Consider the following 16,364-nt stretch of genomic DNA (forward strand, 5'->3'; position numbering starts at 1 on the left):
CGTATCGTCACACAGTGGGACCTGCGTGCCCTGGCCTGTTGCTGTCTGGATTGTTAGGGAGCTGGGAGCTCCGTGTTTTCGATGTTCCAGAGACTATTCATATGGTGGGGACTACAGAGAAAGGACCGTGTGTTCTTTGTCCTCTCTGCCAAATGCTGACCCACAAGCTGTCCCAGCATTCCCCTCTCTGTGTAGCTTTCTGATCCTCTGACAAATGTCCTGCTGCACAACTTCATTTTAAGGTGCTTCAAATTCTTGTTGCAAAAAACAAGACACAGCTGGGCTCAGTGGTGAAGGCGTATAACCCCAGCGGTTCAGGAGGCTGAGGCAGGAGGATCGCAGGTTCCAAGCCAGCCTCAGCAACTTAGTGAGACCCTATCTTAAAATTAAAAAAATAAATAAATAGATAAGAAGGGCTGGGGATATGGGTCAGTGGTTTAGTGCCAAAACAACAAAGTACAAACTATATGGGAACAACCATCAACACCAGAAACCTCGGTCTCCTTCTGAGGTAGCGGCTTTCAACTTTTTGTGTCATGGATTCCTTTGGTGTTCTGGTGAGTGCTGCATACCCCTTATCAGAATAAACCTTACACATGTAATAGGGAGGATACTAAAACATCCAGCCTATTTCTCAGGATTATCATCTTGTTGATTTCAAAATCATCCCAGAAGCCTCACCAGTTAAACTTGGTCCCACCCAAAATCCAGGTCCAGTTCAAGGAATGTTTCTACTTTAAAAACTGAAGAAGGCTGAGCACAGGGTGCACGCCTGTAATCCCAGTGGCTCTAGAGGTTGAGGCAGGATGATCCCGAGTTCAAAGCCAGCCTCAGCAACTTAGGGAAGCCCTAAGCAACTCAGGGAGACCCTGTCTTTAAAAAATTTAAATAGGGCTAGGGATGTAGCTCAGTGGTTAAGTGCCTCTGGGTTCAATCGCAGGTACCAAAACAAAACAAAAACCCTGAAGAAGATAATTGACACGAACTTCATGATTCCTGGAACAAAACCTGAATACTTCAGACTCTTCTCCATGGAGGAGGAGACAGGTTGGCCTGGGCCCTGGTGGTGAGCCTGGGGGGCTCACATGTGTGCTGGCTGCAATTCATGTCCTGACACAAATCAGAAATAATTTTTTTTTTAAAAAAAGCACACACTGAACAAAACATACAGCTAACTAAGGGCCGTCTGGGCGGTACCTCGAGTGAGCAGCTCTGCGTGGGCAAACGAACTGGCACAGGACCAGGGAAGACAGGGAGGCCAGGGAGGCTCAGGCTCCTCCTCCAAAGCACCTTTTCAGCTCAAACCACCAGGGCTGCAGGCTTGATTAAGTAGGGATGCTGGATGGATTTGAAGTTTAAAAGGAGAAAAGGCAACAGAAGAAAAAGGTGACACTATAGCCCAAGAGTAGAAGTCAGAGGGTACAGCAAGCTGGTGGGGTGAGGGAAGAAAAGAGAGGGGAAAAGGGAGATTAACTAGGACAGACACCTCCCCAACTTCCAGTGGATGCCTGAAAGTGCAGATACCAAATTCCATACACATATAAAACTATAATAAAATTTATTTTATAAATAAGGCTGAATTTGTAATTAATATATATAAATTAATGATACAGATTAGTGATAGAGTAGATTAGTTAGAATTATTAAATAGAACAATTTTAACAATAAATATATAAATAATAAAATAATATATAAATAATAAAAGTTATGTTATATATCTGAAAATATCTTCTTGTGCTGTATTCACCTTTCTTATGATTATGTGAGATGATACAATACCTGCGTGATGAAGTTAAGTGAGGTGAATGATGTAGGTATTGTGATGTAAGGTTAGCTTGCTACATAAATGTTACTTGGACACAAGCATTGGGATAGCACAACAGTCGATCTGATAACCAAGACAACTACTTAGTAACTAACAGAAGGGTAGCCTATACAGGGTGGATATGCTGGACAAAGGATTGATTCATATCTCAAGCAAGACACACAGTACAGTGTGAGATTTCATCATACCTCTCAGAATAGCATGCAAATAAAACTTGGGAGTTTATTTTCTGGAGTTTTCCATTTAATAGCTTTAGACCACAGCTGAATGCAAAGCCATGGACAAGGATGCTGTTTTTCCTGATCAAATTTCATGAGGCAAATATGAAACTTTAGGCCACTCATTCAGGTTATGAAGATATAATTCTATGTTTGTTTGTTTGTTTTTAAACTCAGCATCATCTCTACTTCAAGTATCTATTCAAATGATGGCAGAAAACATGTTACTAGGTTACAGGTAAACAGGGACAGCAGGCCTGTGGGCTGCTAAATGCAGGGAGACGGTGCCTGGTGAGGACATGGGAGCTGGGGCATGAAGCCTGCGCACTAACGCTGGTTAACATGCTCAGTCCTCATGAGAACCTTGTTGTCTAGTCCATTCCACTCTCCACAGAAGAGTCCTGGCTTGAGGGTTGGGAGACTCAGTTCCTCGAGGTTTGTTTCTCAACTAACTCCCATGCTCCTTTCAGGGACACTGGGAGATGCAACTTCTCTGTCATGTCTCTCTAGAGTCACAGGAAGCTCAGGCCTCCTCAGGCTCTGCCTCAGATACAAAGACAAACTTTGTGCCCACTGCCCTGCCCCAACCTGGGTAGGGCTGGGGAGTGGTCTCTGGACCTTGACTGCTTTCCTGGGCCCCTCTTAGAAAAGCCAGGCATGGGCCTCCTCTGCCATCATTCCCACATTTACTGCGCTCTCCCTCCCTGGGGTTCAAAGATCACAGCACATTCTGACCCTTAGGTTCCCTCTGTCCCTTGTTCCTCTCTCCAGTGCAGAGAAAGATCCCCCCGCCCCGGGTTGCAGGAGACAGGGCTAGGCAAGTGTTCTTCAAACCAGTACTTTCTCCAAAACCTTGAACTTTCAACATTAAAACATACTCAACTATTTTGTTTCTCTTTGTATTTCTATTGTGGCCTCCCTTTCCTGAGGCTCAAAGGCCAAGTATGAACTTGGAAAGGTTATGAAGAAAACAAAGGGATTACAAGAGCCCCCCCCCCCAAAAAAAAAATCACTTAATTCATACAAGGCCAGATTACAAATGTTAAAAACCCTGAGCTCTAAAAAAAGAAAAATATGTCACCCCCACATCCTGTAATCCAAAATAAAATCAGCACTTAATAAAAACAACATGAATCATAAAATAAAGAACACCAGTGAGCCCTGATTTTTCCATGCTTTTTTTTTTTTAAATATTTGATTCCTTCAAAAAGGAATTTCTTCCTGGCACTGATGGCATGGTAGCATATTCACCTGTTAAGGGCAAAGGAATCAAAGTCAAGAGTGTGTGGAGTCATCCACTGTCATTTTCAATGATTGACACTGGGTTCACCATGGAGACTCAGGAGTCCCACAAGAGCCAAATGGCTGTTTCATTGACAGATCACTGGAAGCAGCCAAAAGCAAAGGCTGAAGGAAGGCTGACTGACTTTTGAACGGTTTTTGGCTTCCTGGTAACCAGGAGGCTACAGCACATGGCTAAATGCATTTAAGAAGATGCTGCTGCATAACAAGCCACCCAAATCTGTGGCATGCAGTGATCAGCACTTATTACCATGCTCACAGCCACAGATCTGCCTGGGCAGCAGGCCTGTGAGGTCACAGCAGGCCCTGCTCTACCTTCCTCTCCTTTCCTGGAGATGGGGCTGACCAGGGCACGCTCTTCTCATGGTGTGGTGGAAGTCAAAGAGGGGTGAGCAGACACACAAGAGCTTGGACTCAGAACAGGTACCCTGTGACTTCCACCCACACACTGTTGGTCTATAGTGGCACCTCCCTCCTCCACAGAAAATCTTAATTAAGTTTTTCCAGAAATCCACCACACCATAATTGGTCTAAAGACCATCAGCAAAAGAATCCCTACAAAAGAGTTCAATGTAGTTAACTTCCTATTTCCTGTTGCTGTATTTTACAACAATGAAATTTGGCCATGGGCCTGAAAGAGATCAGCATTTCAGTTGCTGAACACCCCTTTACTAGTTTTTCACACACATTTATGTACTATCTAGTACAGTAACTATGTATATATATAATAGTTTGTAAAAGTTTTCAAGGAGGAAGTGTGTTTGCAAATGTAAAGTGTGATAAGAGAGATAGATCCTTTATCAAGGACCTAGGAATTAAACAGAGACACAGTGCCTATTAGAAGAAAAAGTAGGTCCAAAAAAGTTGGATCAGGCCCCAACTTCCTTAATAAGACTCCTATAGCGCAAGAATTAAAATCAAGAATCAATAAATGGGATAGATTCAAACTAAAAAAGTTTCTTCTCAGCAAAAGAAACAATCAGTGAGGTAAATAGAGAGTCTAAAATTTGGGAAAAATTTTTCTACATGCACATCAGATAGAGCACTGATCTCTAGGATATACAAAGAACTCAAAAATCTTAACATCAAAAAAACAAATAATCCAATCAATAAATGGGCCAAGGAACTGAACAGACACTTCTCAGAAGATAATATACAATCAACAACAAATATATGAAAAATGTTCAACATCTCTAGCAATTAGAGAAATGCAAATGGTAAGATTTCATCTCACTCCAGTCAGAATGGCAGCTATCAAGAATACAAACAACAATAAGTGTTGGCGAGGATGTGGGGGGAAAGGTACACTCATACATTGCTGGTGAGACTGCAAATTGGTGCAGCCAATATGGAAAGCAATATAGAGCTTCCTTGGAAAACTGGGAATGAAACCACCATTTTACCCAGCTATCCCACTCCTCAGTCTATACCCAAAGGACTTAAAAACAGCATACTAACAGGGACATCAATGTTTATATCAGCATAATTCACAGTAGCTAAACTGTGGAACCAACCTAGATGCCCTTCAACAGATGAATGAAGAAAATGTGATACATATACACAGTGGAATATTACTAAGCATTAAAAGAGAATAAAATCATGGCATTTGCAGGTAAACGGATAGAGTTGGAAACTATTATGCTAGATGAAGTAAGCCAATCCCCCCAAAAACCAAATGCCAAATGTTTTCCCTGATATAAGGGGGCTGATTCATAATGTGGTTGGGGGGTGGGGTATGGGAGGATTAGACGAACTCTAGATAGGGCAAAGGGGAGGGAAAGGGAGGGAAGGGGCATGGGGTAGGAAAGATGGTGGAATGAGATGGACATCATTACCCTAAGTACATGTATGAAGACAAGAATGGTGTGACTCTACTTTGTGTACAACCATGATATGAAAAATTGTGCTCTATATGTGTAAAAAAGAAAGAAAGAAAGATCCTTAAACAAGGCCTTTGGCCTTGGGCCAAGCTTCACAGAGATGTAAACAAAGATGTTACTAATTAGGCTCCGTGGTAACAGCTGGCAGGGGGAGGGAAGAAAGGGGAGAAGAATCTCTCCCCTTCTCAGGCTCTGTCCTTGAAGGGTTAAGTGCCCAACTGCTTTTGTGTGAACTTCTGCAGACTGAACTTCTGAGCCCCTCCCCCTACACACCAGGTATGAAGTTCTGAAGCTGCCTGAATTCAGGGTTCAGGGGATTGATTGATTACAGTGAAAGCTTTGCCTTCTGAACCTGGCTGCAGCCAAATAAATCTGTTCCTGCTGTCTTTGGTGTCTTGCCTCGTCCTTCCCCACAACAGGTCAAAGTGAGTCACATAGCCAAAGTGGGGTGGAACACTCTTGTGTCTGGAATGGGAGGAACTGCTGAGTCCTGCAGCAAAGGATATGGATTCAGAGAGGGAGACAGAATTGGGGACAATACGATAGTCTGCCACTTCAGTTCACTGGTCTATTGAATCCTGTTTCTTGAATTGTGATTGATGGGAAGAAAAGAGTGTTTGGTTTTTATTTTGTTATTGCTTTTTGATACTGGGGATCGAACCCAGGGCATTTTATCACTAAGCTACATCCCCAGACCTTTTATTTTTTATTTTGAGATAGGGTCTTGATAAGTTGCTGAGGCTGGCCTCAAACTTATGATCCTCCTGCCTCACTCCCCTGAGTCACTAGGGTCACAGTTTTGTGCCACTGTGTCCAGCTAGGGAAACACTTTTGAAAGTTTAAAGACTGACTTCTATAATTACTCGGGCAACAAAGGTCTCATTCACTTCCTGTGTTCAACAAATACTTCTTGATTGAATGGGGAAAGAACATGTGTGTAGCAGAATATCTATATGCAAACATAAAAAGGGGGTTAAAAAATGAAATGAAATATATCTACTCTTGCAGGAGTTAAAAAAAAAAAAAGTAAGAACAAAAATACCAAACTGGAATCAAGAAAGTGGATTCTTGTTTCCCTGTCTGTCTGGAATCAGCTCTTCGGCATCGTGTGCAAATCATTCTCTCAAGGGGCCTCGATTTCTTCATCTGTGAAATGGGATGATTGGATTCTCTGATCTCTAAGGGGCTTGCAATTTCAGTTTCCAAAAATTTTGGATGTAGTCGCCACTTTAGCATCTGACAGATTCTGTTTTCACTGGCCTTTTCTCTGAAAGGCTTTGTCCAGGCCCTGCCACTACTTTTTGCAGCTTTCCCTGCACAGCTGTCTCCTATTAGCAAGAGTGAGGGTGAAACAGCTGGGCTGAGACACGGGGCTGGGACTGAGCAGACCCAGGTGTATGCTCTGCATTTCTAAACAGGGGAATCAGGACCAGATTGTTTAGGTAGCTTCCTCCTTCAGTACTAAAAACCTGTGGGCGTCTGTGCTACAAAATGCCCTGAGTAGTTGAGTAGCGGAAGGGCCAAGGGTGAAGTTCTCCACACCCAACAGCTATTCTGGGAACGTTATTGGTACTGTTCCTATTTTCCCCACTAGGACCAGAGGTCATGCTGTCAGCTGAGAAAGGTCTCAAGTATCTAATGCCTCCAAAGCACTTCCGTGCACAAGAACAGCACTTTCAGAGCCCGATCCCAGGGTTTTGTCTCAATCAACTTGTGCTCCTGTTTCCTGAGCCCAGACTGGTGAGACTTTTGCTTAAAGAGGCCTGAAGCACCTTAAGAAGTGCAAAATGCCTGGGGCATCCATGAGAAACGCAGTTTGCTTCTACTTGCAAGTTTAAAGTTCATTTTTTTTCTGGTTTCTTATTTTAATAAAAACTAATTGCTAACTTTAGATTAATCAAAAGCTAGTTTGACATTAGTACATTATTTTCTCTGTATAGTTTTTAAACATGCCATCTTGTCTACAGTGAAGTCATATGGAGAAAGATAAGGTTTACGATAAAGTATGTATTAATTGAAGAAAGACCCAGGGAGTTTGGCTTATATTTACAAAATTGCACACCATGGAAAATTGAGATTTACCAAGGACAAAAGTCATTGCACAAATCAATAACCCCCTGTGGTAGAAAATGCTCTGCTGTGAGTGGATATTCTCTTTTCTTTTTTTTTTTTTAAAGTTCATTTTAAAAAGTTAAAAAAGTATCTTCTTTGAGATACAATCCTGGAATTGAAAAGTTTAAAATATCAAATGTTGTTAATAATAATAAATCAGATTCTGACCAATTAAAGAAAAAGAAATGTAGATGCTCTGCTGGGGATGTAGCTCAGTGGTAGATTTTTCTCTCTCCCTCTCTCTATTTCCCTCCTCTCTCTCTCTATCTCTCACTCTTTCTCTCTGGTACTGGGGAATAAATCCAGGGGTGCTTAACCACTGAGTCACATCCCCAGCCCTATGAGACAGGGCCTTGCCAAGTTGCTCAGGACCTCACTAAATTGCTGAAGCTGGCTTTGAACTTGGGATATTCCTGACTCAATCTCCCTAGTTGCTGGGATTACAGGCGCGTGCTACCACACCAGCTCAGAGGTAGATTTCTTGCCTGGCAGTGTGCAAGGTCTGGGCTCAATCCCTGGTACCGGAGGGAGGGAAATGCAGTTGCCTAAGCCTCACCCAAAATCTGTCCAAGTAGACTGCATGAGAGTACAAGATACAGAAATTTACACTTGAGGTAAGCAGGAAGGGCCAGATCATTCTTTGAGCTCCTTTCCAGTTAGTTCAGGCAGGGGCCCTGGATGAGCCAGTCACAGTGCCAGAACGATTCAGTACCAGATTCTCAGGAGAGGGAGAAAGACCCCAAGGCCATCTCATTACAAAAATAAAAATGTGACTAACTAGGGCACTCTTCTCAAAGTCAAGCCCAGCTGGGAACCTCTTAGAAATGCAAATTCTCAAGCCCCACCCCAGAGCTACCCAGGCTCAGCAAGGCTAGCGTCCCCTGGAACTAGGCTCCCATGACTGAGATGCAGGCTAAGGCAGGAGAGCCACTTGCTCTCTGCACATTGCTCCAAAGTCTTCTCAGTCTCTTGTCATTGCAACTTTGAAGATACCTGAGACTCCTGCAAGATTTTTATTAGAAAATTCCTCTTTTCATGACTTTGGGCCTCTCCAGAGTAAGGGAAGTCTTAAGTGTCTGGACTGGGTTCAGTAGGAACAGGACTGGGTCCTGTAGAGGGCTCAGGTGTCTGAGTCAGACAAAAAAAGAACTGACTACCAATAGGTAGGTAAGGTCACTGGAAAGTTGATGGAGACTCCCAAGCTCATCTTAACGCAGGGAGTTTAGATCTCTACCTACTAACTCCAGCTGATAGTAGCTTATACTGTGAGAGTGTGTGTAACCATGAGGTCAATTTGTGCTAAGAAAGGACATGCGACCTTCCGAGGGTTTGTGGTGGTGTACAGGGACCTAGATCTTGTCTGCAAATGTTGGATGGGTGGCTAAATGCAGGATTCAAGATTTGGCCTCTCTGCCTCCACTCTGTCTCCTTTGATGTGAGTCACCTTGGATTCCAGGAACAACAGGATTGATGAATAAACATCTGGTGATAAGTCAAAGTTAGTCCACAGGCCAGAGCAACTTTGTGTCAAGGTTCACCTGACCCGTCCTGAGATAATGCTGAACAGACCAACCCTGACCAAGATCACCTGCTTTGGCAGCTGTGAAAAGCCTCCAGGAGGCAAACACCCACCTCTGGCCTTATTCCCTGCCCGCTGCCCTCCCGCTTTGTGCTTTGTTTTGATTTTGGTACTGGAGATTGATCTCAGGGACACTTTTTATTTTCTAAAACTGGGTGGCCTCGAATTTGAGATCCTCCTGCCCCAGGCTCCTGCGTTGCTGAGATTACAGGTGTGAGCCACCATGCCCAGATCCTTCCCCGTTCTATAAACATCCATGCTACTGAAGCCAGATTTAAAATTAGGTAGTCAGTGTAGTTAGGTAAATCGGGTCTAATATCATATCGAGTGAAACCTAAAATGGAGGCCATGCTGATAATGATTCCGGGAAACGCTGGACAACTCATGGAATGTTAATGAAGTCCCCGAAAGGGCCTAGGCCAAAGTCCACCCCAAAGAAATGTTAATGAAACCCAGGAAACAGCCCCCAACAGATTTGGAGATAGCCCATCCCAAAGAAGTGATAATGAAGTCCTGCCTGCCCAGATTACTTGTTTGGCCCACCTGTGTCCCAACCCTTCCCCCTTACATTCCATCACCAAAACTATAAAAAGGGGAGACAACTGCACTTCCACGGATTCCACCTCTTGGGTCCCCTTCTTCCTCCGGGAGAAGTCTTTTCTGTTGTCCTTTAATAAACTTCTAATTTCTACTCTGACCTTGCCTCGGCGTGCTCTCTGGTGTTATTCTTCAACATCGGGGAAGCAAGGACTCGTCACTGGCCAACAGCAGTAACACTACCGTCAGTCCCTTGAAGTTAGGGCTAAGGACACTGGTCCCTTTGTCTTCCTGGTCTTCACTGGTTAAAGTTCCTTTTGTGTTTTTCACTGCTTCCTCTTCTATTTGGTTTTTGGAGCAAGTGACCTGACCTGATTTGAATCCCCAATGTTAGGCCTCTGGCCTGGGACTCCTGGAGTAGTGGCTTCTTGGGACAGGCAGAAACTAAACTGGGTCCTGGATCAGAAACTCCTTCATTTGTAACTCCAGCCAATTCACGTATTAGAACTCCCAGAGCCTGATTTCTAGAAATGGGTGAAGTTTTTCACCAGCACACAGAAGCTTCTAAGACTTGGAGTTGTTTTAAAAAGGAGTGGTTAGGTCAGTGAAGTCTGCTTCTCAATCTACCTTAGAATAATTGCAAATAGTATCTTGGCAGCATAGAGGAGGCTTTGTCTGCTCTAATGGGCTACCTGCCCTGAATTCAGTGATTTAGTTAAGACCCGATGGCTTGGAAAGCTACCTATCTTCAGTTACTAAGCCCTGTGTTCATTTAAGGAAACTTCCACCTGTGGGAGGAAGCTCCATTTGTAAGGCTGCCTCCCGTTGCACATGGAAGGGGAGACCAAGTCACTGGAAGCTTTTACAGTTTAGAAGCAAAGACTTAGGTCTGGGTGACAAAGTTCACCTTTGACTCTTTTGTCTCAATTGGACTTCTACTTCTGTCTGGTCAGGCAGTGGTGTTCAGGCCTGAAATCTGATAGACCTGTGTAAGTACTGCTCTAGATGAAAGAAAAGGCAAGGGTCCCTCAATTTGCCCCCTTGCTGAAATGAGTAAAATGGCAGGAGTGAGAAGGTATCCTCAGAGTAAAGTTTTTGAAAGATGAAGGATAGAGGATGGCTTGTCACAAGGTCTGTCCAGATGGAGTGAGCTCTATAGGCCTGTTGGAAGTTGGCCTCCAGAAGATGGGTAAAGGTTGAGTCCCTTTAGAGGACTCATCTTTAAGGAAAGTGGTGGTGGTGGGGGAGGGGCAGAAAGCCTTGCATTTTGCTGTTCTTCAGGAACCTTGAAATTGATCAATATACAAAAGCAGTATATTTTAGGATGACTTTTCTTAACTAATTCAATGGCTTTGTTTAATGAGCAATTCAAGCACAATTAATGAGTAAATTAAACAAAAGAAAATTTGTAGGGCTGGGATTGTGGCTCAGCGGTAGAGCACTCTGCCTAGCACGGGCGAGGCCCTGGGTTCAATCCTCAGCACCGCATAAAAATAAATGAATAAAGATGAAATTTTTAAAAAAAATTGTAAATGAACTTGCTATAGTCTCGATCTTTAGGTCTTTAACTTCAGGTCTTGGAGAGCTCAGTGGTGGATACTTATGAAATGTCTGAATGTTTGGATCATTTTTGAGATTAAGATGCTGAAAGTTGTTTCTTAACCATTCTAATCTTATATTGCATTGGGGGAGGCATCTGAAGATAGCATATACATGCTTCTGACTAGTAGAGACTTAACTGGGGAAGGCTACTAGAAACTGTCCTAAGAAAATAGCTGTTCCCACTTCCATGAAGAAGATGTGGTGTCTTGGTTAACTGAAAAGTCATGTAATGTGTTCATTTAACATTGATCATATGTGTAACACATTCTGCTAGGGCCAGGAATGTAATGGCAAGCAAGATAGATGCAATTACCTCCTGCATAAAGTGTCCTAGGAGAAAGAGATGCACACATACAGCACAAGTAAGAAAATACAGAAAGTTAGCCAGGTGCTAAGTGCTATGAAGAAAACAAGGATAGTCTGCTGCTACTGTTGGGATCTGCAACTAGGTGAATGGATCGACTGAACTCCTGGGTCAGCCATTTCCCTTTACTTACACCAGTGCTGGTCTTCACAGTTTCACATTTGTTAGTGAATAAATTCTAGTGGGAACATCTATTTTTTTTTTTTTAAGTGGTACAGAGGGAAAAAGATGTATTTTAGTCTGTTAACAGACATGAAAAATGCTGTCTTATGAAGAAATACTTCTAAAAATCATGAAATGATGCTCTTCAAAATGCTGATATAAAAGTTCAAAACAGCTTACTCGATGGTTGCCACTAGAAATTAGGGTTATTAGGAATGTGGTAATAAAAACTAGAATTCCTTATGTGAGGAGTACAAGGGATGCTTTTGGCAAATGAAGTTGTGTTAGTATGTAAAATTAAATTTGGTTTCCTATGTTAAAACAAGGTTTCTCAGATTTGGTCTGCCTTTACTTTTTTTTTTTGGTGGGGATGGGAATAAGACACAAGACCTCTGGGTCGAATTCCCAGATGGGATTTAAAACTTTATCAGGTCTTTTGTTCTAAAATTGCTTAAATGACTTACAGCCAACATTTGGTGTGTCAAGCCCATAATCCTGAGAAGACTACCAAAACTTCAGATGGTATATTTTGCTACTTGGTGGAGTACCTGTACATTCTTGCAATAGTTCATGTTCCCTGATTATAAAGCTTTCCAACTAGGAATGCCAATGTTACACCAGTAAGTAGTTAAAAGGATACTGACAAACATGTTTTTCTTGTGGGGCAATCTCCAGTGACAATACTTCACTGGGTAGATTATTAAACTGTTAAAATATGGTGTTATAAAATAGGGACTCTGCCATTACTCCTATCATGCTCAGTATTCTGGAAAAAATTGATAGCATTTTGACATTGAAATTGGGTTGTTTTGGACAATGGTACTAGTTTTAATGGACAAAAGTTACTGCAGAGTCTGTCCTTTTCTCCAAAATTCTGACATGACTAAATACTGCAGGGCTTTAATGCACTGAGCTAAAGCATATTTTCTTTTTGTTTCTTGTTTTTTTAATTTTTAAGTGATTGATAGGCCTTTATTTTATTTATTTATATGTGGTGCTGAGAATCTAACCCAGTGCCTCACACACGCCAGGTAAAAAGTGCTCTACTACTGAGCCACAGCCCCAGCAAAAAATATTTTCACCAGGCAAAAAAATATTTTCTCTTTAACTGTTAACAAGACTTTTCACAATCTGAAACCTGAAGATCAACTTGTCTAGAAGTAAATCAATGACTGCTTGGATGGGACTTCAGGTTCTTCTTACTGCCCATACTGCAGTCAAGCCCCATTCTTAACCCGAGTCTGTGTTAGTTTATGGGGGGTCCCTCCAGACTCCTAGAACTGTACACCTGTTGGAGACTAAGGAAAAGCCAAGCAGGGAAGTTCCCCCCAAAGTAAATAATGTCTTTAAATGTGGATGGCTGACCCCAAGACTCAACATGAGACTCTTAATTTTCATGTTTACCTCTTTCACTTGATGGGATTATGCTTTAACCAGACTTCTAGGCCCTTCTAGCAATCGTTCTTACTTAATTTAATTAATTAATTTAATTAAATTAATTAATCTTTATTTAACCTGATTATAGAGTACTAGATTATTTACTAGCTGAACTGGGAGGAGTTTGCAGTTGCTAATACTTCAGTAGATTATAGATATATACTTTGGGTGTTGCAGAGAGACTATTACAATTAACTACTAGGCTATTTTGTTAATGGACAGGCTCAACTGGCTCATTTTTTGATTGTTAGATTTTGGCTGGTTTGGTTCAATGTGTAGCTATCATCTGCCAAGTACTAAAATGTTCTCTTCAGTTAGAATAACTCAAAGAAGTGCAGTTGAGGTACAGAGACCAGAGACCCAAGATGATGGTGTGCCGAAGTCCAGCCCTGGCCAGGTGAGGGGTGGGTGAAGAGTGGGATGACAGATTGCAAGTTATGAGCAGCCTCCAGAAGAAATCTCTGCTGCCCCTGGAGGGACCTTTATTTTAATCTTTTTTTACAGGTGTTTTTTCAGGTATTTAATAGATAGCTTCAAAGCCCGAAACTTTTTTGATTTACATAATTTTCAAGAGTTACAATCTTTTCTAACGTACATTGATTACCTAAGATATTGAGTACATTGTTCAAAATATTTTTCTGTAACCTTAGCCAATCATGATTAAGCTTTTACGTTTTCACCTCAATCACTAGGTGTTAAGCAACACAACTAGACTACATGACTCCTGACCTATTATTCACTTCTAACTTACAGCATACCTGTAATTATTTCATTAACCTTTAACTTTAAAGCATACTTATGATTTATGGTAAGCTTTCTTACTTCTAAAATCCCAGTAAAATACACTTAGTGAAATTCTATTATTTAAAAGTCTACTACTCTGAAGTGCCTCTAAAATATATTAATTTTACATGATTCTATTTTAATTTCCAAGGTAATTTCCTTTTTTCATATGACCTATTTAACTGCTTTCTTAAAGAACTTCCTTGATCCTTGGTCAAATCATACCAATTCTTATGTCTTTGTAATCTTTAACTAAAGGGCAGGCTCTGCACCTCAACCCATTGTCATTTATATTAACTATGTGTTTTCCATTTTCATCTTAAGTTTCTGTGTAAGGCAAAGGAGGGTCTATTGGTTGGGGAATGTATTTTTATTAGCCTCTTGTCCTTGGGAAAATACCATAAGCTACGTACGGCTGTCCCTGTACTGTTGGCACAGCAATCGTTTTTCTGTAGCTAGGTGTTGTACAGGTTGTGGCTTTAGGATGGGGTTGTGGGGGGGGTAGTGTAAATTGTTAACCATGGGATAAATATTTCTTGTTGTTCAGGCTTGAGGAATAACACTATTGTTTGTATCCTGAGACATTGAAACACACCTCATGGCATGTCTCAGTTGTATCCTTAGTCTCATTCTGGGAATTTTCCTTCAATCTCAGGCAATATGTACTTTTATTATTGATTGGGTATGCCCTGTTATCCATATCATGATATCATAAACAAAACACTTAACATTCCTAATGGTTCTGGTTTCCAGATGGTGTGGCTCTGCTACAGCATCCCCCACGCTGTGATCCTGTCAGACAGCAGGTGCAGGAACGCCTTCACCAAAGGTAACTCAGTGAGAGAACCCAAACAAAAGGGGAACTGTTAAATTTTCTGGGAGGTCCTGGATGGACACTTGCACTGGGTCCAAAAAGAAAATAGAGAGTTTAATTGCAGTAATTGAGCTTTGGTTGGTTGCAGGAGGTCCCGTAACCAATTGAGTTGTAAACAGACTGATCAAGCTATAGCAATAGAGTTCTATTTTTCTATAGAACTTAATTTCTAATTCCATCTTTCTATAAACACTAGTCATATCATATTGTTGGCATTCCCCAGAATAGCTGCTGGTTCTGGGAGTTGCCTAGTTTATGAATCATTTTTTTTCGCAGTACTAGGGATTGAACCCAGAGCCTTACACATACTAGGAAAACACTATCTTTTAGCTACCTCCCCAGCCCTGAGCTACGTTATTTTGGGACAGGGTCTTGAACTTGTCATTCTCCTGTCTCCCAAATAACTGGGATTTCAGGTTAGTGCTACCATGCCCTGCTTCGCCTTTGCTCAAATTAATCCTAATTGGCCTAAGGAATTTTCTCAATAATAGTGAAGGCTACTTTCCCTCTATTAATGACATCTGGGAAGATTATGTGGGATTCTCAAACCAACCCCAAATGACTTGATAATACTGTCTTTAAATAAATAAGGCAGGGGACTGCAAATTGGTGCAGCCAATTTGGAAAGCAGTATGGAGATTCCTTGGATGGCTGGGAATGGAACCACCATTTGACCCAGCTATTCCCCTTCTCGGACTATACCCAAAAGACCTAAAAAAAGCATACTACAGGGACACAGCCACATCGATGTTTATAGCAGCACAATTCACAATAGCTACAATGTGGAACCAACCTAGATACCCTTCAATAGATGGATTAAAAAAATGTGGCATTTATACACAATGGAATATTACTCAGCACTAAAAAATAACAAGATTGTGGCATTTGCAGGCAAATGGATGGCATTCGAGCAGATTATGCTAAGTGAAGTTAGCCAATCCCTAAAACACAAATGCCGAATGTCTTCTCTGATATAAGGGGGGTGACTCAAAATGGGATAGGGAGGAAGAGCATGAGAAGAAGACTACCACTAAATAGGGAAGAGAGGTGGGAGGGAAAAAGAGAGAGAGGGGGAGCTCACGGAAGATGGAAGGAGAACCTCATTGTTATACAGAATACATATATGATGTTGTGATGAGAAAAAGAAAAAAAAAGTGTGTCACATTAGATTGGATAGAGAGAAAGGATGGGAGAGGAGGGGAGGAGTAGGGGGGATAGGAAGGGCAGCAGAATAGACAATATGATTGATGTATGTACATTCCATGTATGCATTATGTCAAAATACATTTTGCTATCATGTATGACTAAAAAAAATAAAAATAAATCGTATGGTAAAAAAAAATAAAAATAAATAAGGCAGCACCTTCCCATTTGTGATCCAAATAAGGTAGGAGGAAGCTGTTACCAATTTCCATTCTCTGGTCCACAATTGTTGCTAGAAGAAATGAGCCCTCTCCATTTATTGAAACAACAGCCAGATATTAAAGGCTCAACCAGACATCTCCCCTGCCTAGCTCTTTAGAACAGTTTTAGGAAGCCGCATCATCTGGATACCTGGACTGTCACTTTTAAGTGAACAGTTAATATTTAAATGCTAGTTGGGCATCACATTAGAATGGATACACAGCATCATATGTCCTAGAATTTTGTCTCTGTGATTAAAATAATAAAGCAGCTGGGCACAGTAGC

The sequence above is a fragment of the Marmota marmota genome, unplaced genomic scaffold (assembly GCF_001458135.2).
Source record: "Marmota marmota marmota unplaced genomic scaffold, marMar, whole genome shotgun sequence".
Taxonomy (NCBI): domain Eukaryota; kingdom Metazoa; phylum Chordata; class Mammalia; order Rodentia; family Sciuridae; genus Marmota; species Marmota marmota.